The sequence below is a fragment of the Dermacentor silvarum genome, chromosome 4 (genome assembly GCF_013339745.2).
Source record: "Dermacentor silvarum isolate Dsil-2018 chromosome 4, BIME_Dsil_1.4, whole genome shotgun sequence".
Taxonomy (NCBI): domain Eukaryota; kingdom Metazoa; phylum Arthropoda; class Arachnida; order Ixodida; family Ixodidae; genus Dermacentor; species Dermacentor silvarum.
The window spans coordinates 137,132,692-137,157,550 of NC_051157.2; the positions used below are offsets into that span (position 1 = coordinate 137,132,692).

Below are 24,859 nucleotides of genomic sequence, written 5' to 3' on the forward strand. Positions count from 1 at the left end.
ACCTTCCAAAACGATTGCTGCTGACTCTTCCTAATAAACCAACAGCGCGTGCTCCTTTAGATGCGATGTATTCTATGTGTGTCTGTCAATTAAGCTTTTCTGTATATGGGAAAAAGTTAAGAAAAAAACAATGATTGCACTTTTTTGACATTTAGAGACATTTATATTCCTTTTAGCCAAGTTTCAATCTGATTCAAATACGATTGCAAAGTTTTATATAGGCTATGTACATCATTTGATAACGAGAAAAATGCGACATCATCAGCGTGTACCTGTACGTCATGATTTGTGTGGATGTGATTTAGTAAAATATTAAATAATATGGGGGAAAGTACTGCACCTTGAGGAACGCCCCTTGTCTGTTTGTAACAGTGAGAAGAAACACCATTTTGGTGGCAATAAAATGTTCGTCCGCTTAGGAAATATTGAATCCATGCAATTATATATGGTGGGATATTCACATTTTCGAGTGTGTTGACTAAGATACTGTGGTCGACACTCTCATGGGCCTTTGCAATTTCTAATGTCGCTAAGGCCGCGTACTGGTTGTTGTGGTGAGCGAGTTGAATTCGACTCTCCAAATCAACATCAGCACACCACGGGCGTGAATCCTATTTGGGAATCCCTTAATATTTGGTTCTCACCTATCCACCTATCGATGTGACCACACAGAACTCTTTCGATTAACTTGATGATATTTGAGGTCAGAGAAATAGGTCTAATGTTGTGTATTGTATATCCATCGGCCGGCTGTTTGGGTAGTGGAATCACTTTGGCAACCTTCCAATCAGGATGAATCCATGCATTTTTAATCGAGAAATTTATAAAATTAAGCAAATCCTGGGGAGACAATTTGAATAATAATTTTATCATTGCTGAAGTTATGCCATCAGGACCCGGGGCTGGAGCTGGCAGCATCTTTACCACTCTCATTAATTCTTCTAATGTTACTGCTATGTAATCATTAGCTGGTTCAGGCGCTGGTTTATGATAGGGGCGACGTGTTGAATCGACGCTCTAAGTCTTTTGCAATCTCCTCCAGTGACTATACCAATTCAGCGGAACAACAACCACACGACCGCTTCTTCAATCATCGTCTTTATCCTCTTCTCGCGCCTTCTCCAATATACGGGAATGGCTTGTAGCCCTTGTCATGACATGAATGCCATGAACCGCATGAGTGTACGTCATGACATGACATTAATGACAAGACATGCATGAGCACGTCATTCATGTCAGGCTTGACTGGGTGCACGGACCCAGTCAAGCCTATTGGCCGTGCTCCAAACATACTGTCACGAACTTAGCAGTCGAGGCCTTGGCAAAACGGTGTTCTTTTTAGTCGTTGTTGTTGTTGTTGTAGCCTGTCACGCCTGACACTCGGGGAGCGCACGTTCCAGAACACACTTCGTCGTTCTCGTTGCAGCGGCCGGCGGCCGCATGTGCCAGCCTATCTCGCGTCATTTCTCCCCTTTCAAAAGCGACCGTCCCGGTCGGCTGGGTAAAATAAAGTGCATAAGGTGGTAGGACAACTCTAATGGCAAATGTGGTTACAAAAGCTAAGGATAACCACAACACTGCGTAGGACGGCGAAGGGTTTGAAAGGTGCACTTCACTCGCGGGTGTAGTACGGCTTCATCCGTACTACGTTACAACTTCGAGGCGGGGACGTCGTCGGCTCAAGCGAGGATCAACGCTTTGGGGCAGGATCTCGTAATTCACATCGCTAAGCCGGCGCACAACCTCGCATGGTCCGAAGTATCGTCGCAATAGTTTCTCCCAGAGCCCACGGTGACGGACAGGTGTCCACACTCACACGTGGTCGCCCGGGCTGTACTGGACATTCCGTCGGCTCTGGTTGTAACAACGGGCGTCGGTACTCTGCTGGCTGCGGATGCGGTTCCGAGCAAGCTAGCAAGCTTCCTCTGCTTTCTGGATGAAGTCATCAGCGCCCTCGCTTGTCGTGGTGCCGTCGTCTACTGAAAGCATGGCGTCTAAAGGTGTCGTGACGCGACGTCCATAGACAAGTTCAAATGGGGTGAGCTGGGTGGTCTCCTGCACAGCTGTATTATCGGCAAATGTCACGTATGGCAAAATTTCGTCCCATGTCTTGTGCTCTACATCAACATAGATCGAGAGCATATCGGCCAGTGTTCTGTTAAGGCGCTCTGTCAATCCGTTAGTTTGGGGGTGATAAGCATTGTTTTCCGATGGTTGCTGTGGGTCAACGTGACCACTTCTTGTATTAAATCAGCAGTAAATGCTGCACCGCGATCTGTAATGAGGAAAGCGGGTGCACAATGGCGCAGTACAATGCTGAGGACGAAAAACTTGGCGACTTCAGCAGCGGTTGCCCGGGGTACAGCTTTGGTCTCGGCGTAACGGGTTAGGTAGTCGGTTGCGACGATTATCCATTTGTTTTCCGAAGATGACGTAGGGAACGGACCTAGGAGATCCATGCCCACTTGTTGGAATGGCACTGGAGGTGCGTTGAGAGGCTGGAGCAGACCGGCGGGCTTGACGGGGGGTACCTTACGCCTCTGGCAGTCACGACAGGTTTTCACATAGTGCTGAACAGACGGAAATAGTTGTGGCCAGTAGTATCGCTGGCGTATGCGCCCTAGTGTTCTGGTGAAGCCTAAGTGTACGGCACAGGGGTCGTCGTGACATGCCTGCAAAACTTCTTGGCGCAATGCCGTAAGGACGACGAGAAGGAACGTTTCCTGACTGTTTTCAAAGTTTTTTTTGTAAAGGACATTGCTCCGCAGGCAGTGCGATGTCAGTCCTCGCGACAGCGGGCGTGGGACAACAACGTCAGCTCCTTGAAGATACTGGATAAGAGCAAGCAGGTCTGTGTCTTCACGTTGTAGGTCAGCCATCCGCACCGTGTCAATGGCACCAAGAAACGGTAAATCTAGCTCCAAATCTGCTGATGTCAGTGGATTCGGAGCACGTGACAGGCAGTCAGCGTCGCTGTGCTTTCATCCAGGTCGGTAGACGACAGTTATGTCATACTCATTTAGGCGGAGACTCCAACGAGCGAGGTGGCCTGATGGATCCCTGAGATTAGCAAGCCAACAAAGTGAATGGTGGTTGCTGACCGCTCGAAATGGCAGGCCATACAGGTAGGGTTGAAATTTACTGATGGCCCAAACGACTGCTAAGCCTTCCTTTTCAGTGGTCGAGTAGTTAGCCTCTGCCTTTGTGCGACTACGGCTCGCGTAAGCGATTACACGTTCCACCCCGTCTTGCCACTGAACAAGAACCGCTCCGAGACCAATGTTGCTGGCGTCCGTGCGGATTTCAGTTTCAGCATCATCGTCAAAATGCGAAAGCAGCGGAGCTATTTGCAGTCGTTTGCATAATTCTGTAAACGCCTCTTCTTGTTCTTCCGTCCACAGAAAGAGCACATCGTGGCGTGTTAATCTCGTCAAAAGCTCAGCGATTTTTGAGAAACCTTCAACGAAACGACGGTGGTAGGCGCAGAGTCCTAAAAACCTCTGAACAGCCTTCTTATCTGTAGGACGAGGGAGCTCAGCAACGGCAGCCAACTTCTGAGGATGTGGCCGAACGCCCTGGGGGCTGACCACGTGTCCCAGAAATTTGAGTTCCTGAAAACCAAAGTGGCATTTTACAGGCTTGATGGTCAGGTTTGCCTTGCGGATAGCATCAAGAACGCTCTTCAGCCGTGTCAGGTGTTCATCGAACGTGCTTGAAAACACAGCGACGTCGTCCAGATAGACGAGGCACGTCTATCACTTCAGTTCAGCGAGTACAGTGTCCATCATTCACTGGAATGTGGCGGGAGCGGAACACAGGCCGAATGGGAAGACTTCAAATTCGTATTACCCGTCAGATGTCACGAATGCAGTTTTCTCGCGGTCGCGCTCGTCGACTTCGATCTGCCAGTACCCTGACTTAAGATCTAACGAGGTAAAGAACTGGGCATGACGTAGATGGTCCAAGGCGTCGTCAATCCTTGGCAGGGGGTAAACATCGCCCTTGGTGACCTTGTTAAGCCCTCTGTAGTCGACACAGAAGCGTAGTGTATGGTCCTTCTTTTTTACCAGAACGACGGGGGACGCCCACGGGCTTGTCGAAGGCTGAATCACGTCATCGTTCATCATTTCTTTAACCTGGCGTTTAATCGCCTCTCTTTTCATTGGCGACACGCGATATGGATGCTCACGAACTGGGCGCGCCGATTCCTGTGTGAAATACGGTGTTTCAAAACGGAGGTGCGCTGAACTTCAGATTCTGTAGGGATGCAGCTAGAGAATTCGTTCACGAGGCCTAATAGTCGTTGCTTCTGTTGTTCCAACAAACTCGCATTAATGTTAATGCGGCTGCTAAGCGTGGTAGCATCTGTCACGTCCGGTGAAGTCACCTCAAAATTGCCGACGTCGGAGAAGTCCGCAATTTCGTTGAGGAAGGTGACAGCCGTGCCGTAAGGGACGTGCTGAAACTCGTTGCTGAAGTTCGTGAGAAGAACTAGTGACCATTTGCTCTGAAACTAAACAAGGCCTCGAGCTATGCAGATATATCGTTCGAGCAGCAACGAAACGTTTGCCTCGCCAATGCCCTCACTGTCGTCGAACGCGTCGCAGGTTACAAGGGCTAATACGCTACTCCTCGGCGGTAACATGACGTTGTCGTCGACGATGCGCAAGGCGTTGTCATGACTGTCGTACTTGTTGCTTGCTACGGCATGCGCCGTCAAAAACGTTACCCACGGCTCTTGCAAATTAATGATGGCTCTATTAGCCTGCAGGAAGTCCATTCCAAGGATCAACTCTCTCGAACAACACGGCAGAATGATAAAATCTCCGACGTACGTAAAGCCTCGAATATTCACTCCTGCCGTACACCTGCCCAAGGAATTTAAGAGGTGTTCTCCGGCAGTACTACCTGCGACCCAGTCCACTGCGTGTAAACTTTTTTCAGTTTAACGGCAAGTTCTCGGCTCATAACAGAGGTGTCCGCGCCAGTGTCGACTAAATCTGTAGCTTTTTCGTCGTCTATGCTGACTGGTATATCCGATGTTACGACGTGCCTTGGATCACCTGAGTGCGTTTGAACGTTGGTCTGTTTTCGCGGTCGTCGCTTGCGTCGTAATGGAGAATATTCGGTACACTCGGCGCCAGTGGCCTCACCTCCGGAGGTTGCTGAACTCAGTTTTCCCGGTTTGCAGGGCTGGGCGAACAGCGACTAGGGGCGTCTCGACGGATGGCAGGACTTGGCTACCGGTATCGTGACGGAGCCAGTGACGAAGAGCGAGGCTCGTGCCTAGGCTGTTCGAAGAAATTGGGACGCCTCGCCAGGAAGCTCTCGATCTCCACCGGACGCTCACCAGGTCGTGGACGCGGCGCATTCGGAGAGATCCCACGGAGACTCACGCGTCGGTAGGGACACGTCGTGTAGATATGGCCGGCTTCGCTACAATGAAAACAGAGCGGACTGCGGTTAGGAGCGCGCCAGACATCACTCTTTCTTGGCCTGGACTTATTGATGAACGGCGTATTACAACGGCTGAACCGGACTTCTGTCTGTTCCGTGGTGCGCACGACGTTTGAGGTATTATACAGCGACGGACGTCGTATGGCTTCCGCATAAGTCATCCTAACTTGCTCCTGCGGCTGTGGTGCCCCGAAGCGTTCAGGAACTTGGATGGCTTGCCTGATCTCGTCTCGCACCATCTCCGCCACAGAAAGTCGCGCGACCGGGCACTCGACCGCCTGCATTTTTTGGAGCTCTTCTCTTATGACCGCTCTTATTAATTCTCTCAGGTAGCTGACGTCGCTTCCCAGTGTCACGTTAGGGATGCCACTCGAAATTGCAGTCACGTTTCTATTGTACTGCCTGGCGCGCTGTTGTAGTGCCCTTTCCATTGCAGTGGCTTTAGTGCGAAAGGCCGCAAGCGTAGTGGGTGGGTTGCGGATGAGGGCGGCAATGATTTCCTGCTTTACGCCTCCCATTAGGTGTCGAACGTTTTTGTCTTCGGGCATTGAAGCGTCTGCACGTCTGAAGAGCCGAGCCATATCTTCAATATACGTCATGACACTCTCGTTAGGGGCTTGAATTCTTGCCTGCATTGCCAACTCTGCTCTCTCCTTTCTGTGTGTGGGCGGCTGGTGTGAGCGGCAACAAACTGCCGACGAAATTCGTCCCACGATGTAAGTGTCGCCTCGTGGTTTTCAAACCACGTCTTTGCGGAATCCCCGAGAGCGAAGTACACATTACGCAGCATGCGCTCTTGGGATCAATCATTGAATTCGGCAACCCTTTCGAAGTAGTCAAGCCAGTCTTCGACGTTTTCAAATGCATGTATTCTGATGCAAAAGGATCTTAGTCGGCGTGGAAAGCGCAGCAGTAGACGGTTGGTGCATCGTCCTGGTAGAATCAGGTAGCAGACCATGCTGTGGCTGGAGCCCTTGAAGACGACGGCTGGTATGGACGAGTACCGGGGTGAGCTCTGTCGGACTACACACTGGCGACGAGTCAGGAGTACGCTGCGTCTCGGGCGATCGTATCATGTACCCAGCACCTCCACCAGAAAATGTCACGAAGTTAGCAGTCGAGGCCTTGGCAAAACGGTGTTCTTTTTAATCTAGGCTGACACTCGGGGAGCGCGCGTTCCAGAACACATTTCGTCGTTCTCGTTGCAGCGGCCGGCGGCCGCAGGTGCCAGCCTATCTCGCGTCAATATGACAGATGTTGAATAAAGCTGATTTAAATTGAATTTTATGTCATTCTTATCATGTCTGAACGCATGTCTCGCCACACATATCCTGATGTATATCCAGTTAAACAAATTACCGCGACGCCATCACCCCATGTCATTAATGGTATTCTTGACAATAACGTCATCACAGGTATTTCATGCCATTTATGTGGTGTGCATCTCGTCATTTCATTCATGTCGTGAATATCCTGATAACTTGTTAGAAAATGGACCCGCCATCAATGACAGTCATGTCATGACATGGATGACATGCCATGCTTGTCATGACATGAATGCATTAATGAGATGGCTATAAATTATTGATTCACATGACATGCATTAAGAAGATTCTGATTATGCGTATCATCAGATTATTACTATGACAAGAAATTATGCCAACCCAGTGGACCAAGTTGACTACTAACTTGGGCCGATAACAATGTTCTCGTGTTCGTGACGTCGTGATGGTCGTTGCATCGTCATTCCAGCTGCGTAATTCGACTCTCGCCTCGTGATTCTCGCGTGCTACCAGTACTTGAGCCTGGTGGCAAGCGTAGGAAGATCCTGGCATCTCGGCAGCAGAACACTGGGGGGTGATTGCATCCGTTGTGTTCATAGTGTCCGAGTACGTCAATGCTGCACCGAATTCTACAGTTGCAGCGTCCCCATGGATCGGCCAAGGCGAGCAGCTGCACTATGCTACTAGTCCGAATGGCTATAAAAGGACACTGGTTTTAGGCTGTGGTACAGTATCGCAACCCATACACCCATCTGCGTCCTCCAATTGATACCACGCGCTGCCGTCAGTGAGCATTTTCTTACCCGTTTCGAACGATATCGAACAAGATGGCGAATAATGCCAAGAGATTCCCACAAGTTCCAATAAAGCTGCGGCAATGGAACTGTCGCTCTATCCGAACCAAAAGAACAAACCTCCAGTAACTGACCAAGCAGCCACAACCAGATATCATCGCTATCCAAGAAACTTGTTGCACCAATCTGCGCATACAGGGATACGATACACACACCGGATCGATCTAAGAAAACATCCATCCTGACGAAAAAAAAAACTCAGCACGCAAGATCACACAATCCTGGGAACAACCGTAGAACACACGCTAGTGGATGTGCAACCCCAGAAGAAGACACACCAAAGTCTACACGTCCTATGTTTATATAGTACACCCAGGGATACGTTAGCCAACTTTGTAAACTTCATCATGGAAGCCAGAAGACTCTCTAAAGGCCATAAACTCGTAATAACGGGGGATTTTAATGCCCCCTACACAGCATGGGGTTACCAGCACACAACCAAGACAGGAGCGGTGGAGCACGGTTCGGCGCAACAGAATCACCTCACCCTTTCGAATGATCCTAAACTAACGACTCGAATAGGCATCAGTGTATCCAGGGATACAAATCCTAGATACAGGAATCTCCAAGGCCGAATGGACACGACTGGAAGAAAATCTCGGTAGCAATCACCACATCCTTCACCTTGAAATCCTGCACCATAAGAAGCCGAGAAGAACCGGAACGGTAAGGCTGACGGACTGGGACACCTTCCGAGAACATGACATACAACAAAACATTGAAAGTATTGAAGAGTGGCTCACCGAATTCGTGAAGACGGCGGAGAAGCACACTAAAGTCATCCAACTCACATTGGAAACGCCGGCAGTAGACTCTCACCTCCTACATCTTTGGGATGCCATAAGAGGACTACTGCATGAGGCGCTGGAAAAAGATCAAACATAACCGTAAGCTGTCGAAACGGATCGCTCACATAACAAAGCAAGCAGAAGAATGTGGAGATCAACTCAGTAGTCAGAACTGGCATAAACTGTGCGACCAACTCAGGGCACACTCAGCACAAAGAAAACCTAACATACACTGCGAGTCCTTCTAGCTACCACCAAAACCAAGACCCGACAAAGACATGAGCTCCATAAAATAATTCATTCCCATCCAGAAACTGTGAAACAAATTTTTGAACGGAGCAGCACATGTTGTCGCCCGAGAACATACCAGCCGGGATTTTCTGCCGCACGGGCTCCGGAAAGAGTCGAGGGTGGATGACATTCCCATGAACTACGACGCAATATTGCAACATTACCGACTGCAAAGAAGACAATATCCTCTATCACATCCAAAATTAAGCAATGAAGAAGCCACAGCCATCCGCAGACTACAAACGCATACCTGTACCCATAGAATTATCTTGCATTGGATGCACCCCACCAAATTCTCACACCTATGCCGCTATTGTGGTATACCAGACACACTCCAACACATGGTGTTGGTGTGCCCACACCTCGAAAAAAAAAACCAATCAAGATGAAGCTTCAGAACCGCTACAAGTCATCAAATAAACATGGGAGGCCATGTTAATGGCACAGAGCCTGGAGGATCAGCGAAGTCTGGTGGACCAGGCCCGGGCCGCGGAACTATAGTCAACGGCTTTCTGGACTGAGAGAGTCGCCCACCAAGGGCGAAGAAAGAACACCTTCTCGTTGTTTCGCACAATAAACGTTATTTCATCCTCCTCCTCTTATCCGTCTCGCACCTCCATGTCACTCGTTCGCATAAATTTCATAATTCGTAGAATTCATGCAATTGTCGTTACCATTGTCGTCGTATTGCTGCTGTTGTCACGCAGACGCGCTCTAGCCTTAATTCTAGTTCACTGTTCTCCCGCCACGCATAGATACTAGGCTTACACAAACACATTGGTCAGCCTAGTTACGCTTTGCGGGACCCAAAACAATGCTGCATAGCCAGCGTCATGCAAAATGCTTCACATAACGTCGATTCCCGCAGGGCGTGTGATCTGCCCTTTTTTTTGGTTTTGGCGCTGTTCTCGTATTCAACAAGTTGCATTAAGCAGTTGAAGTCGTAACATTTTCAAGCATGCATGCATTTTTAGTTTTACTTAAGCTCTATTTCAATGTATAATGTAAGACACAATGCTGTTTTTTTTTTCAGTTCCTGAATAGCCTCTGTAGTACAGGACAGCAGTGCGTGCAGGAACTTGGCACTTTGGAATTCAAGGCAAGTAATTTACCACAGTATACAAATTATCATCTTCCTTTAGTCTACACTACACGGAAAAAGCAACCAGGGTACATGCGACGGATTTTGTTTGGCGGTGACCAGCAGATCTGCCGGTAAAAACAATTGACGCCCGTGGCCAATCAAGCAGCCATGGCGAAATATGTTCGAACGAGGGACCCCACCACCAGAAGAGTCTAATGGGCGGCGGCGGCCACGACCCAACCAATGGGTAGCATTGTGTTTACCATTGTGCCTACCCTTCTGCCTACCGTCTTGCCTACCCTTTCAGCTCGTAATAGTTATTACGAACAAATAATAATAGTTATTATCAATCAGGACCACGTTATGCTGCGAATGCGCAGCCTCTCACAACATTACAGCAAACTCGGAGACCTATAGCAGAGTGACGCGGCTCGTAAACTTCCTACGCGCATCCTGTGCTTGGCCGCGTGCCTTTCCTTGACGAAGGTGGCAGGAACCCACTGTGTGCATAAGGTTGCCAGCATTCTGTAAAAGGTATTAGCCAGCGGGAAAGAAACGTATTGAGAAGCAATGGGGGATGCAAACATTGCGCCCTTTATATCTCCGTAATTTTCAGGTGATTTTCAAACTTTCGAAGGGAATACGAGTATATTGATTGAAAGGCATCGCACTCACATCTGTGTCTTGTCGGATTCTAAGAGAAGGTGTTGCAGTCACCTTTTTTTTTTTCAGTTTGACCTCTACCTAAAGGAAGTCTCTAAGCGTGTGAATCTGCGCCCTGACTATGTGATCTGGTTGCTCAGTGAAATAAAAGGGACATTTAGCACAGAGCGGCGCCTGCTACATATAGTGCAATATTAGGTACGTAGTAAACTAGCGCAACGGGCCGCGGGCGATGTGTAAATTGTTTACGAGGCATCAACATGCACCCTTTGCACTGTCACTTGCAATCGTTCATGGAGGGAAATCTGGCAATATCGTCTACGCGAGATTCCTAAATTACTCTGTGGCATTACTTCAATGTCGGGATATAGAGGGCTCGGCTTATCGTCAGCGTGCTTTGAACGAAAGCATAATGCAAAATTTGAAAACTTGTAAATAAATATTCTGTAAAATCTTGGTACTTCCACAAAACACCACGCATTCATATTTACTAACAAGCCAACGATGAAAACTAAAAAAAAAATTATTGAAATCGATGTGCAGTAATTGTGGGCGTTCATCCTCCAACTTTTGTTATCCGCCGCTACGGGTCACTTCAGATATAACGGCATACACCTTAACACAGATGCTAATGCTTCACCACATCAAGTTTCTTGTATACCAATTAGAAAACGTGGCTTTTACGCACCATTTTAGTGAAGAACTGCAGTGAGACAGAACGCTGGGATCACTAGATCTTCTCCTTAAAGCGTCCTTGCTCATAGAGAATGCCGACAACCAATGCCGCAATTCATGACATTCCCAAGCACGTAACGAGACCGCAATCTCAGTCTTCCCTCAAGGTGAATGCAGGAAAGTTTCTTATGGCTACTCGGGTGGAAGCTTTCTAAGGCGGCAGCTCTACCAAAACATATAGCCCTGTACCTACAAGAGGAATCAACAGAAAGAGCACACACACACGCAAACACACACACACACACACACACACACACACACACACACACACACACACACGCACGCACATACACACGCTCGCACGCACGCACGCACATACACACACACACACACACATGCACACACAGGCACGCACACACGCGCGCATGCACACACACACGCACGCACACACAGACACAACTAGGCCTAAACACATGCACGGAGCAACATAAGACCGTTTATCATGGTACAAGGGTGTCCGCGTTCTGGACCCATTCCTTGGGTGGCTGGAAATGCTCGTGAGGAAGCGGAAGCAGGATTATTGCCACGTTTTATAGGGTTGCTTCGGGCTGGGTGAAACTTCCGCATCACGTTCATACCAACAATGGAACAGCGCCGAACATCCCGTTTAACATGAAGGCCAGGGTGCTGGTACCAAGAGGAACACGGGGATAAATGGTCGTGATGCCCCACGGCCGCTGCGCACGAGGTAGGGCGGGCAACACTCTCGGAAACATAACTTCTTTTGCTTTATACTAATTCGAACTCTAAGTTTCGTTATTGTTCTGTTTCGACAATGGTGATACAGAACACAGCGCGCTAATGCTTCCGTGGGCAGCGAAGCTTGCCGGAACCACAACACCATCTCGATAAAACCTCTAATGCCTCTCGACGTTTCGAACCTCTAATCCTGACGTGCGCAAGAGCGTGCAGGCATTTGAGTGCGTGAAAACGTGAATGCGACGCAATATTTGCCTCGCTCTTGGCACCTTGTGGCCGGTATAGGTAAGGTAGGTAGGTGGGGTTCCTGCCTCGCCTGGCTATATTTAAAAAAAAATTATGTGCGAGAGATTGTGTAATCGAACTTCTCCTGTCGGAGCACAGCAGCCGGGTGCTATAACTATTAGAGCTCATTCACACGGGTGACTTCAGGAGTACGCGCAACCGATTGCGAGTGGCCACCCGCCGCACGGAAATGTCTCGCGATTTATGCGTTCACTTCTGCTCGCAATGCTATCGCTCCGTAAAATAAGCGAGAGCGTATACAGACGTCCTGTTCTTGCGCACCTTATTGGTTCACAAGTTTTACGACTATGGTCGCGCCACTGAAAGATTGAGTAAAGAGCACTTAATCCAACCCAATATAATTATAGTAAATTAGCGAAAGTTAATAACGGACACAATGCACTAAGTGAGCAAGCACGGGCGCCCGTCCTTGTCCACTTTGTTCTTTGTGTCCGCCTTTAACTTGCGCTATTTTGCCATAATTATTAATGCAAGAGCGACTAGCCCAACTGTCAGTTTTTCTGGAGTATATACCCTAATAGATTGGCTCTCCGAGAAAAGCGATCATTTTCGACTATTTGCGGCCAAGTTTGACGCGCGAATTACTCAAGTTGCCGTTTGAATGAGCCCTACGCATACTTTTCTTGTTCCATGGTCTGCCAATTCTTCAAACACTCGGCGCGTGCGCCTCGTGGCACTTTTACCGCGAAACTGTATCTGCCTAGGCTGACACACTCGTGATCCGACCACAGAAACTTTCTGGCGGAAATAAACCTATCGAAAACCCGTCGAAAACTCGCGTCTCCTTCACTTGGCATACACCAAAATTGGTATGGAAGGGTACGAATGTATGAGTAACATGCTGATAGGTCACGACATCAATAGCATCACATGCTCGTCAGTTACGTCACGATTAACGATAATGAAATCACGTCTGTGGTTGTTGTTGTTGGATATGCGGGTATGAGCCAGGCACAAGAAAGAAAGGAAGAAAGACGGAAGGAAGAAAGAAGTTAATGAAGAAATCATGTGTGGCTCATACCGGGGCCGCATATTTCAGCTTCGCTGTTTTACCAACTTTATATGCTTTACATGTCTCATCGTTCAGTCGACCTTCAACGTCCTTGAGCGAAAACCATGTCGTCGAAGCGAAATCGTACAAGATGACGACTCGGTGTAGCAATTCACTTACTACACCTACCCGGCAACACTCACGCTAAATATTCAGAGCCCTTCCCCTGTCGAGAAAATGGGGTAAGGGAAGCTTGCAGCATGACGACACTGTCGCAGGGGTTCCGCTTCGTTTGCCCTAAACTAAGGGTCGGCGGCTCTTCGCTGATGTTTGGCCTCAACATCGCGCTCCCGCAAGTCGGGATCCGCGGCTCTTCGCTGACGTTTCGCCTGGGCTTCAGAAGTCCTCACGCTAGAATCAGACGACAAGCTTCGCTTACGCCAGTTTCTCGACAGGAGACGGGCTGGTGATTTTGTCTCTTCGCGTCCCACGTGTGACAAGGGTAATTCAAGGGGTATGTGCCATTGAGCTTGGACCATATCTAATGCGGGTGTGCACATCCAATGCGGGGGTGCGCCGCACGTGATTTATTTCTTTTTCTCTATTTCTTTCTGTCTTCCTTCCTTCCTTTTTTCTTGGCCCTGGTATGTGCCATTGAACTTGCAACCGTTCTGCACTATCATCAGGATCGACCATCACGACAGGTGCCATGGAGCCATGGAGGTGCCGTGGAGCGCGGACCCTTTCTGCGCATTCGCCAGGATCAGCGTGACACCACCACCACCACCACCACCGACACTTGTGAGGCTATAAAGCTTCGCTTAAAACAAATTCGTCTGTGTCTGGCCTCCACTCTACACACAGAATCTTTGTGGGGCCCAGCACCAGTAGAGTTTTCTGGCCGCTTTCAGTCCCGACAAACGATGCAATCAGTTCTGGCTGGTTTTATCGCCATTTTCTGAGGGACATACCTCCAATCCCGTGTGTGGTCTGTGATTCTCTGATTATGCGCTCTGCCTCTACTACATTGTGAACACCAGTAACAAAGTCGTCTACACACAGGTTGTCATTCAGGATCTTAGCGGTGCGGGAAAATTTCTCCTTTACAGTTTTGAGATGATAACGTAAAGTAGCTGCGAGGAGCCATGGGCTGCACGTGGCGCCGAATGGCACCCTTGTCATCCTGTACTCTTTCACCGGAGGGAGGGCGTCGTGCTGCCTTGGTGTACTTTGACACCACAGAAAGCGGAGAGCGTCGCGTTCTTTTTCTGCAAGCTCGATTTGAAGGAAAGCTTTTTCTATATCGGACATTATGGCCGCATTGTGCACTCGGAATCTAATCAGGATCTCCAATAGGTTTGAATTTAGGTTAGGTCCTGCGAAGAGGACGTCGTTCAGTGACAGCTTTCCCACCGGTGTGGAGGAGGCATCGAAGACGACCCTCAACTTGGTTGTGTTGGTACCCGGCCGGACAACACCTCGGTGTCGCATGTAGTAAATGGGCCCCAGCGGGGACTCACCACGTTTGTTCTCTTCCTGGGCGTGTCCAGCTTGCAGGTAATTCCTAATCGCCTTATCGTAGTCGAGAATTGTTCTTTCATGTCACAGCAGCTTCGCCGTTAGTGAGTAAAGTCTGTGCGATGTTGTGCTCTTGTTGTCCGTCAAGTCTGACGCGCTCTCCCTGCATGGGAGAGCTACTTCGCATTTACCGTTCTTGTGGACAATGCTTTCTTCAATGGCCCGAAGAACGTTGCCGTCTTTGGCGGCCAGCTGTGCATCGTCGACGATCCCAAAGTACTCCAGCTCCCAGAATGACCTCAATTGACGAGAAATTTTGTCTCGTTCTGTGGCCACGCCTACCCGCATCACTATGGTCCTCGTTAGGTAGGTTGCGACAGACTATGTTGACTCCGTGTCCTGCAATATCCACCCAAACGCCGTCTCCATGGCCACGAGATTCTCGCAGAGGCGCTTGACATTTCCTGTTGTTATGTCCCAATAGTGATCTACCTCGATAAGCAGCTCAACTCCAACACCAGGATGGTAACCGTCAGGTAAGGTGTTAGCAAGCTGGAGGCCTTGTTCATGAGCCATGATGGCCGTGCAGTCGTCAGGTGGTGGCAGGAGGTCTCTTCAGATCTGGGTCACCTCTAGTGCTTCGGTGCGGACTCTGGCATTGCTGCGCCAATTCCGTAGTCAGCATTCCACGCGATGTCTTCTTGTCTTAAACGGCTTCGCGCTTTCGAAGGCGCAAATAGCGAGCTTCTCCCCTCTTGTGACGCGAAGACTGAGGCGCCGGGAAACCTCCTGTCGTTTATATGTTCTCTGGCTGCCACCGTCGAGCAGCAGTCTCACCACAGCACTGTTGTGCTGGCCTTACACATACGCTCGTGCCCTCTGTAGAACCACACGGGTCGCTCCCCGTGTATGCCCCACATGAAGCGACGATTGCACTGTTGTCTCTAATGGTGCAGCATCTTCGAATGAGGGAGGTCGCGTCAGTCTTTGATTGAGTTCGCAGTCGCCTGTTGCGTGTAGTCCAGAGCATTTGGCGCACTTCAGCCACCTTGCAGTTCTACACTCAGCGGCCCGGAGCTTCTTTTTCGCACACGTGTAACAGCGCCTCTCCCTTGACATGACCTCCTTGTTCTTGTCTATGGGTACGGGGGTGACACAGTTCGCTGGTTGATGTCCTTCTGCATCAGAAAATGCGCATTACACCTCGCTGCCGGTTACGGTGAGAACAGACGCCGATCGGTTTTGAGGACGAACGTTCTCTTCCATCGGTGATTTCTGTTTGATAGCGGTGTCCTGCACATGGCGTAGTGCACTCTGAGCTCTCTCTCTCTCTGCTCTCAGCTTCCCCTCTCATGAAGTCCAGGAAACCGAGAAGCTCGTCTTCGGGCGTTTTAGGTGAGGCGGCCTTCATTTGGAAGTACGCCAAGCAAAGTTCGCTCGGGATGCTTTTACGAAGGACTGTGAGAAGCAGCGCGCAGTAGGTGCTCGACGACGCTCCCAGTGCCTCTAGACTTCGTACTTCAGAGCGGATATCATCGTACAGGGTCCTCAGCCTTTCGATGTCACGCAGAGTGTGCACTGGACGAACGCAAGCAAACGCGACATGTGCTCCTCAGTTATGACGTCCTCTTTCCCAAATCTCTCGATTGGGGTCTTCAACGCGATTTCGTAGTTTCGCTCGTTGATCGACAACCCTTCGATTCCAGCAGCAGCTTTGCCGGTTAGGTAACTCGTTAAGTATTGGAACTTGCAATGGCTATTGTAGGTAGGTGGTTGTTCTTGTGAGTAGTTGTTTCAAATTGGTTCCAAAATTTCTGCCACGAGTGCAGATCACTGCTGAATTTTGCGATTTTCAACTCAGGGAATTTAGTTGTTGCGGCTGGGCGGAACCAATCTGGTGTGCTTCCTTCTCTGACGTGTTGCCTGTCATTGACGGAGTTGTTTACCTGATCTCGTTGACTGTCTGACTTCTGAGAGCTCTCTTGAGCTTTGTCTTGAGGGAGCATATTTTCTCCGTGTATGCAGCGCAAGTTTTTAATTCTGCATCTAATTCTCTCAGATCTATCTTCTTTTCGATGCTCTCACTTACGGATTTCAACTCATCAGCCTGTTCAAGAAGAAGGTTGAGGCGTTTCTCAAGCTCGCCGATTTGGGTGGCTGGCGATTGCAGCGGGTCGCTGGCCGCTGCGATGATCTTGTCGATTGCTTGTCGCAGGGCGGCCTGCTTCTTCTGCAGTCGTTCTGTGGCGCTTTCGATGTCGGTAGGTGAAGTAATGCCGGGTTGCAGCACCAAAATGTGGTGAATACTCGCGCCGATGGGCTGACTAATTACTGTGGCCCTTGAACGACTGCTAACTTTTGCTGCGCGCGTTAACTAAGCTGTACGGCGTCGGCCGCGCGTGCAGGAGCCACGAAGAAAGAAGTTCACTCGTTGGGATCCGTTTTGAGACTTGTTTATTGTGCAGTAGTGAATGACTAGAGTGGGGAAAGCAAAGTGGAAAGAGAGTAGGAAAGAAACGCAGTAAAAGGGCGTGAGTCAGGCACCTGCAGTGCCGTGGAGAGGGTGCAGTGGCCACTGTCGGGTCCGTGAGATGGGACACGGTGGTATTCACAATTAACTTGCTAGGTCGGTTTTGTTAGGCGCCCCCCACCTCCACTCTTGCTTCTGAGTAGTGTCTTCACTGTTTTCCTCGAAGCTGTTAAGAGCAGTACTTTGTCAGAGGACTGTGTGACGGTCCTTTTCTGCTTCTTTTTTTCACCAATGGACGCTCTCAAACTTGCCTGCAGACATCCAGTTTTGTGTCACGCAAGCAGGCTGAATCTCCAGTGTTGACGAAAAAAATGTTTTGAAAAATGTTCGTGCCGCTCCGATCTGTCTGTCATCAATTTTTCCCCTTGAGAAACTATTTCAAATACTGCAAGCCAATTAGAAATTGAGAACATGCTACACAGGAGAAGGTGCGGCGGAAGCTGTGAATAGCAAGTGAACGCCCAGTCAGCTGCATTCATGACTACAGAAATATTTGCACGTGCTTGTGAAATTTCGTTCTTCGCGAGAAGTGCATAGAGCAATCATATTGTGCACTAAAAATGTGTGTGTTTGTGTGTGTACGTGCTTTTGTGCGTGCGTGCGCGCGCATGCAATGGCAGTGTTGGTACGATCCCAATTGTTCTACATACCCGGGGCCGAATTCACAAATCTTTTTGTTCGTAGGAGCTCTTCGCCATTTGCGAATTGGCTGGAATTTGCTCCTACGATCACTTCTTAGCGTTAGAGCTCTTTTGTGAATATGGGTCTTGTTCATTTCCTTTTACTGCACCGTTAGCGTGAACTAATATCAAAATCTAGACCTGAATTACAGTTCATCTATGCCCGAGTAACAACGTGGTGTATACAGTTCTCTGCATTATAAATCGTAGGTGTTTTGTTGTTACGAGTCTTCTGAAAGTGAAGAGCGTCGCCGACTTGGTGCAATACAATGTTTTAAACTGTAGTCGAGACCGCAGTGGAGGAATGCCATGTATTGTGCAGTACATTTGTGCATTTCGATTTCTCATAGGGTATTTCATCACCACTTCCTTTTTAACAGCGGAGTTCTTTAAGCCGGAGGTTCGCCGGTATAGCGTAAACCAGAAACTGCGCCTGGCGATGACGTCACCACACGTTGCCTAGCAACCACTTAGCACAGCTGCGCCTCGCTTTGCTGCGCCGACCTGCTACGACGTCCGCGCCACTCGCGCACGTGCTCCGTCTAGCCATGATGTCACTTCGCGTCTCCTAGCAACCACATGTGCCTCGCTTTTCCTAGACATATCAATGCTTCCCCAGCCCGCGTCTTGAACCGCATCGTGCGTCCAAGCGTGAATCTGCGCGTTGGCGGCGAGCCGATCCGGAATACCGTGCCGAAGCTGCAGCCGAGAAGAGCCGTCGTCGAGTCGAAGATCCTGAGTTTCGAGAACGAGAACGCGAGAGTCTACGTTTGAGAACCCAGCGTCGTCAGGATAGCGACCCTGGCTGTAGCTTGGCCGATCATAAGCTTCGCTGTTTGCTCCAGCCTTGCACCACTAGTGCAAGCAATGCTCTTTTTTTTCAGTGGCATGGAATGTAACTAAACCAAATTATATATGAGTTTAAGCCTTCGGCCTACTCACGAATGGTTTCCGATGATTAGGCCTGCGCACCTCTAAACAGATTACCATTTCTTTTTTTTTTGTAATACTAATAATTCTGCTTCCATCATTTCTTTATAGAATGTCACCGAGTGCCAGAGGGCAAAACTTTGGGCAATATGGGTGAGTTTCAGGCGCGCATGCGCGTATCTACGTACCAATATTGAGCTGTTCATAAGTGCCGAAAACACGAGCTCCAATGGATAAACGCCGCTGTCATGAGCCGTGAAATTCTGCAAGCGCTATTCTTCTCAGCGCTAGTTTATGGTGTTTGCTTCCTTAAACTACGTTGGCCTGTACCCTAGTAAACGCTCCGAGATTCCGACAAAGATTCGGTTAAAGCAGGCTTCCCGTGGTTGTCGTTGTGACAAAGTCATTGATGTTCTCTGCCCTCAAATTCGAAATATAGGCAGTCACCTCAAGCTAGTTCGAACAGAATTATTCCATAATGTTGTGGAAATAATCAGTTCAGACATTATGCAAGTACATCAATGCGAATGCAGGAAATGATCAACACAAATTTTGTTACTTATAGTGTTAAATCCACGGTGTGAGCTTTTGCTTATGCGCGAAGAACACACGCGAGAATGCATGCATTAGCGTCAGCAGTGCATGTTTCAACTCATGGGTGTCATTTCTTCCCCTCCTGCCGCATTTTCATGAGGAAGCCACTCTGGTTTTCAGTTAAAGCGCTAGTAGGAATGTGTACGAGAGCCAAAGATTGTCTTTTATTACTTCAGATGTGGAAGCATGCTTCGCGCATGATTAAAAGCCGTCCTTTTTTATGACAGGGGGACTATCCTTTGCTCTCCATGGAAAAGAAGAAGCTAATCGAGAAAATAATTGTAAGCCACATTTGTCTCCAGCGAAGTCATTAAAAATTTATTAGGAGTACCTGTAAGTCAATATAGGTCGCACTTGCAAAGGAATACAGCGAAGTTTTTCTCCATGAGCAAGGAACGACAGAAGTGCAACCGCCAGTTCATACTGCTTGAGATATTGAATTCGGGTGACTGTTTCTATATACCAGAGTAAAATTTTGTTTTGTTCCCGAGCGTACACTTTTGCAGATTAGATACGTCACTGTTTTTCTATAAGCTAGCATTTCTCGGCATTATCATGTGCCAAGTAATGTATGACATTTTTTTCGGTGCTAATATTACAAGCGACACTGCAGAGTCTGTCGAGTAAGTTCACGCATGGAATGGGGCAATACACGCACAAGAAAGCCGCAGTCGAGGAACTCATTCTTCTCACGCCGTAGTCGTCGCGTAATGCATCTATGCAAGAACGCCGGTGTACCCAGCTGTTGCTGCATATTAAAGAACCGTAAGTGGTCAATTTGGGCATAGAGGTCTCACTACGGTGTTTCTCGTTGCTTGGTTGTTGCTTTGGGTAGCTTACTGCAGCCAAACACTCAGTCATTGAATAGATAAAAACGCACTCATTCGCCTGGATAAAAATCGGCGGTGCATGCGTCCTTTAGAGATGATTGGCGACTTTAAGGCTACAAACAATGAAACCAATCGTTCGTGGGTAATTCTTGATAATATGTTTGATGTGTTAATTATTGTGAACAACGACACGTACCCATCGGTACATACCTGCAGTGACGCAAGTTGGTATGAAAGAGGTTCATTGAAGCACACTACCTAGAGTTACGAACCCCGCGGCCCAACTTCGCCGGACGGTTGGTTTTCAATCTGATTTCCCTAGTACAGCAGCCTGGTGCTCTACAATTACACCATGGACTTTCTAGCGACCCAAATTTTCGGGAAACAGGTTAATCGCGGACATGGATACAAGAGACACAGATACACACCTCATGCTATGGGTTAAGTCCTGAAAGAATTAAATAATAATAGTGTTATTAAATAATTAAAAAGCACATGGCTTCAGGATCATACACACCTCCACGTAGAGTTGCAGGCCACACCTGCTACTTCTACGAGCGTCATGCGCGTCAGCCACTGAGTGCAGCAATGTATGTCTAGGCTTTTTTTTTAATTTCCGCCGCACAGAAGGGAGGTTGCTTGAGTTATTACAGAGTTTCGCGGTTTATTACTAATGTGGTAATATTACAAAATCGTGCACAACATCTGTAAGTTTGATCAGAAATTCCGCGAGCAAGTAACCTGGTATCATGGCGGTCATATACACTGGAAACATTGGAATATTGCTTACTGCTGTCGAAGGCCAACTGGAACAAAACTTTGGGCCGTGTAAAAAGCATAGTTTCAGACAGTGTATTTATTTATTTATTTATTTATTTATTTATTTATTATTTATTTATTTATTATTTATTTATTTATTTATTTATTTTATTTATTTTACAATACGGCAGGCCTTGGCGTGGCCAAGCAGGAGCGGCATACAATGATAAAAAGAGATAATAACAATACCAGACGTAAATTAAGAGTGCGCAGATTCCAATCCGTAATAGTGCGTGGGAAAAAAGAATACTTAAAGACGTTAGTTCTGGCATTATAGGGAGTTAAAGAGTCAGCGTGGCGATGCCGTGTTCGGCGTGCAACCCTTGGCGTTACATAAGGCTCTGGGGTGAGGGAAAGGAGGTTATTTTTAAGAAGAAAAAGAAATTTTGACCGCTGGATTTTTCTTCTCATTTCCAGTGTTTGAATACCATGTTCATTAATTAGTGCTGTCGGGGAATCAGTCATGCGGTACTTTGAGAAATAAATTGATTGCTTTACGCTGAATTCTTTCTAGTGCATCAATGTTAGTTTGGTGTAAGGGTCCCATACTATGCATGCATACTCAAGTTTTGGTACTTATTAGTTATGTGTAGGCTAAAGTTTAGTTTCAACGGGAGCTAGCTTTAATTTATGACGTAGCAGACAAAGTTTACGAAAGGCTGAGTCACATACGTTAGTAATGTGAGTATTCCAGTTTAGGCTATTTGTTATTGTGACGCCAAGATATTTATATTCCCTCACCTCGGTTATCGGTACAGATCCTAGGGCAATAAAGAAAAGATAGGCTACTTAATCTTTTGTTTTTTCATGTACACTGACTTGTTAGCATTTAGTTCCATATTCCAGCGACTGCACCAACAAAGAAGATTTTGAAGGTTATTGTTCAGGGTTATCTGATCACCGCGGCTGGTTACTTCAGGAAACAGCACATAATCATCAGCGATAATTTTATTTGAACGGGCATTATTACGCTGGTAATAGCATTATATATATTAAAAACAATAAAGGCCCTAGAACTTGTAGATATAATACAGGCTGCGTGTAAACTTTTACGCCTGAAATACGAGTTGACGATTCACGAAGGGCTCGCAAAAATGGGCAATTATGATATCGAAACGTGAAAAACAAGGAAAAAAAAGAACGCTGCCATTACCACTCCTCCGAGGTGACGCATGTATCATAACGCGCGGCTCTTCGGCATGACCTCCGACATTGGGTACCCGCTTCGGCGGTGCGCCGTGCGAACAAATAACTAGGAGGTGACGTTTCTGGGTCGTGCATCGTGTCCGCTAATCATCATATGCATGCGTCGTCTGCTGATATGCTATTTAATGCGGTTAATAAGAAAGAATTATAATATTACCCTCTTGTTCCCACCACTTTCTCCGTCTTGTATTAGTGTTACAGCTGCTTCTTTCTTTTGTGCTAGCATCTACCCAGCTCAGCTCCTTCTTGTTAACAATAAAATTTGGCCGTTACAGCTCTGTAGCTTCGCCAAGAGTGCTCTCGACAGTTAATGTTACTCAATTTATTACCGTTGTTGCCTAATTGAAATTTTGTTGCAGTCGGCCTCTAATAGTTGTAAAATAGCTATTATATCAAGCTTTAAAGAAGAATGATGTTTAAACGCAATGTACTTCTATGTAAACGAATGATCTCTTTCGTTTCAGGATTGCGGACTGGGTGGCGTTAACGATGTGAAGGTTGGATGGCTTCTAATTGATTACGGTATAAAACTTATTGGTTGAGCAAGGGGCCTCCGTTCTTTTGTTATCGACAGAGGCGAGTACAAACTTCACCCGCATAAACCTCGAATTAGACTTATCTTTCTATATGCTTCATGCCAAAAAAAAACTGCACTACTTCTAGATGTTAGACGTACCTCTTATTATGGATAGTATATCAGATGCATGGGACGCACGCCTCAACGGGAGATGGAATACACAAATTGTGAATACAGCTTGATGCCACTTTTTGAATGGTACCATACGGGCTACCTAAGCAAACATCGTCTAACCATCTGTCGATTGGACTATAGGTGCTTAAACCCTAATTGTAGTGGGGCGAGCTTTTTAACAAACTGAAACGTTTCAGCCCACTAACAGGCCTAATCCATCCAGGCTCAGCTGACTCCCGGAGATACACCTAGACAAACAACAATCATACTTCGGCACTTCGAGACACATATTTAGCTTCACGTGTTTGAAGGACTCAGATGCACCAATGTTTGAGAAATTGGAAATCCACACTCGGAATTGAGAGATGAATATTCACATAAAAAGACGACTTTACAGAAGTCACGGCCGGAACAGAATCATAGAGTGCGATCTGGATCAGTTGTGTACATATTCTTGACTATTAAACCAGTCTCTTCTCTATACTTCGTCTTTTGACTAGTTTTTTACTCAAGAACACCTTCAGTACCGTTAACTGACCTCCGGAAATGGCAATACATGGCCCCAAGAGCTAACTACAGGCCATTGGGTGGGAAGAGCTAAGGTTTAGGCAAGTTAGAGCTGTACATGTTGAACAGGAATGGCGCTATTGAGGCACACGAAAGAAGGACGGAAAGGAGAAGCACGATCCTAGAGAAGCGCTAACTGACAACTGTTTATTCTGCTAAAGAGTAAGTAAATAAATGTGATGATTTTTGCATGTAGCAGCACGCGCAGTATAACAAAGCAAACCTACTAAAATTGCGCAGCAACCATTGCCGATGATTGATAATGCAAGAAATCTCCCACGCTTCTAGAAAAAAAATTGTTTTATTGAAAGAGTGATACTCTTGAAGAGCGTATATTGTTTTCTTAGGTATTTTCTAGAAAACGGAGTCATTACCATCCGTAAGGGTAGTATAGTTGTCTATACAATTGTGTGTTGTCTGCAGCGATGCTAGCGCCGGCGTGGAAGAAGACTGCCTCCTTCTTCACCATAGCTGCTATGCAGCATCTACCTTGAAGGAAAGCATCATGTCATATTCTGTGTCCGGAACAGTTCATTGCACTGCCGGAATAATTTCGTTCGCTGAGTGCTTGAGAGCAGCGCTGCAGCGGTGTGCAAGTGGGACGACGCGTGAGCTTTTTAATTAAACCCTCACAAAAATTTCTGCTAACATTTATTTAAATTTACATTGGCTGTTGTCTCTTCAACCTACCAAAACACAATTGAAAACGAACCAACAGTCTTCAGACATCATAACAACTCCCTAGTCCTAACTTATCAACACTTTGCCAACAAATTTCGTTTGAAACGTGGTCACTGACATTCTGTGAAGTTGCTACCAACTACCAAGACACATTTTCCTTCGGCTTCTTAGTAACATTCCTTAAATTAAAACACGTTCCTTAATTTTCTGTAATTTTCTAATAAAATGAACTAACGTTTCTCTTTAAACACACTAGTAACATTGTGGGAACCATTGGCCACCAAGCTTGAGTAGAAACATGCTCATATACTTTTTTGTAAATGTCTTATATAACTTCTAAAAACACTTGTTCGTAGCCCATTTTAAATGCATCACCTATTTCAAACCCCCTATGAAAGTTGTCCTCTTTGACACCCTACAAACATTGTCCACAAACAGCCAGAATGTTTGAATTAAAACATGTTCAACACTGCTTTTAAATGCAGACTAACTTGAAGAGTTGCAGCTTTATAAGCACCCAGGGTTGAGTTTCAGTTTATTTTCTTTCGTAAGTAGAATACATGCTTATATAAGTATACAGAAGGAGGTCCCAGAGCATGTAGCTGAAAGGGGACCTCCTGACAGAAAATATACATTTGTGCTATTATATAACTTAAAACAGC

The 24,859-nt window shown here is 47.2% G+C and overlaps 2 protein-coding genes across 7 annotated transcripts in view; one reads left to right on the top strand and one right to left on the bottom strand.

Annotated features, from left to right (window-relative positions):
- Positions 1 to 24,859, bottom strand: part of LOC119448927 (cytochrome P450 3A8) — a 381,638-nt gene that overhangs the window by 262,698 nt on the left and 94,081 nt on the right. The window lies entirely within an intron of this gene.
- LOC119448925 (uncharacterized) overlaps positions 1 to 24,859 on the top strand; it is a 349,207-nt gene that overhangs the window by 162,683 nt on the left and 161,665 nt on the right. The gene's annotated exons all lie outside the window — the stretch shown is intronic.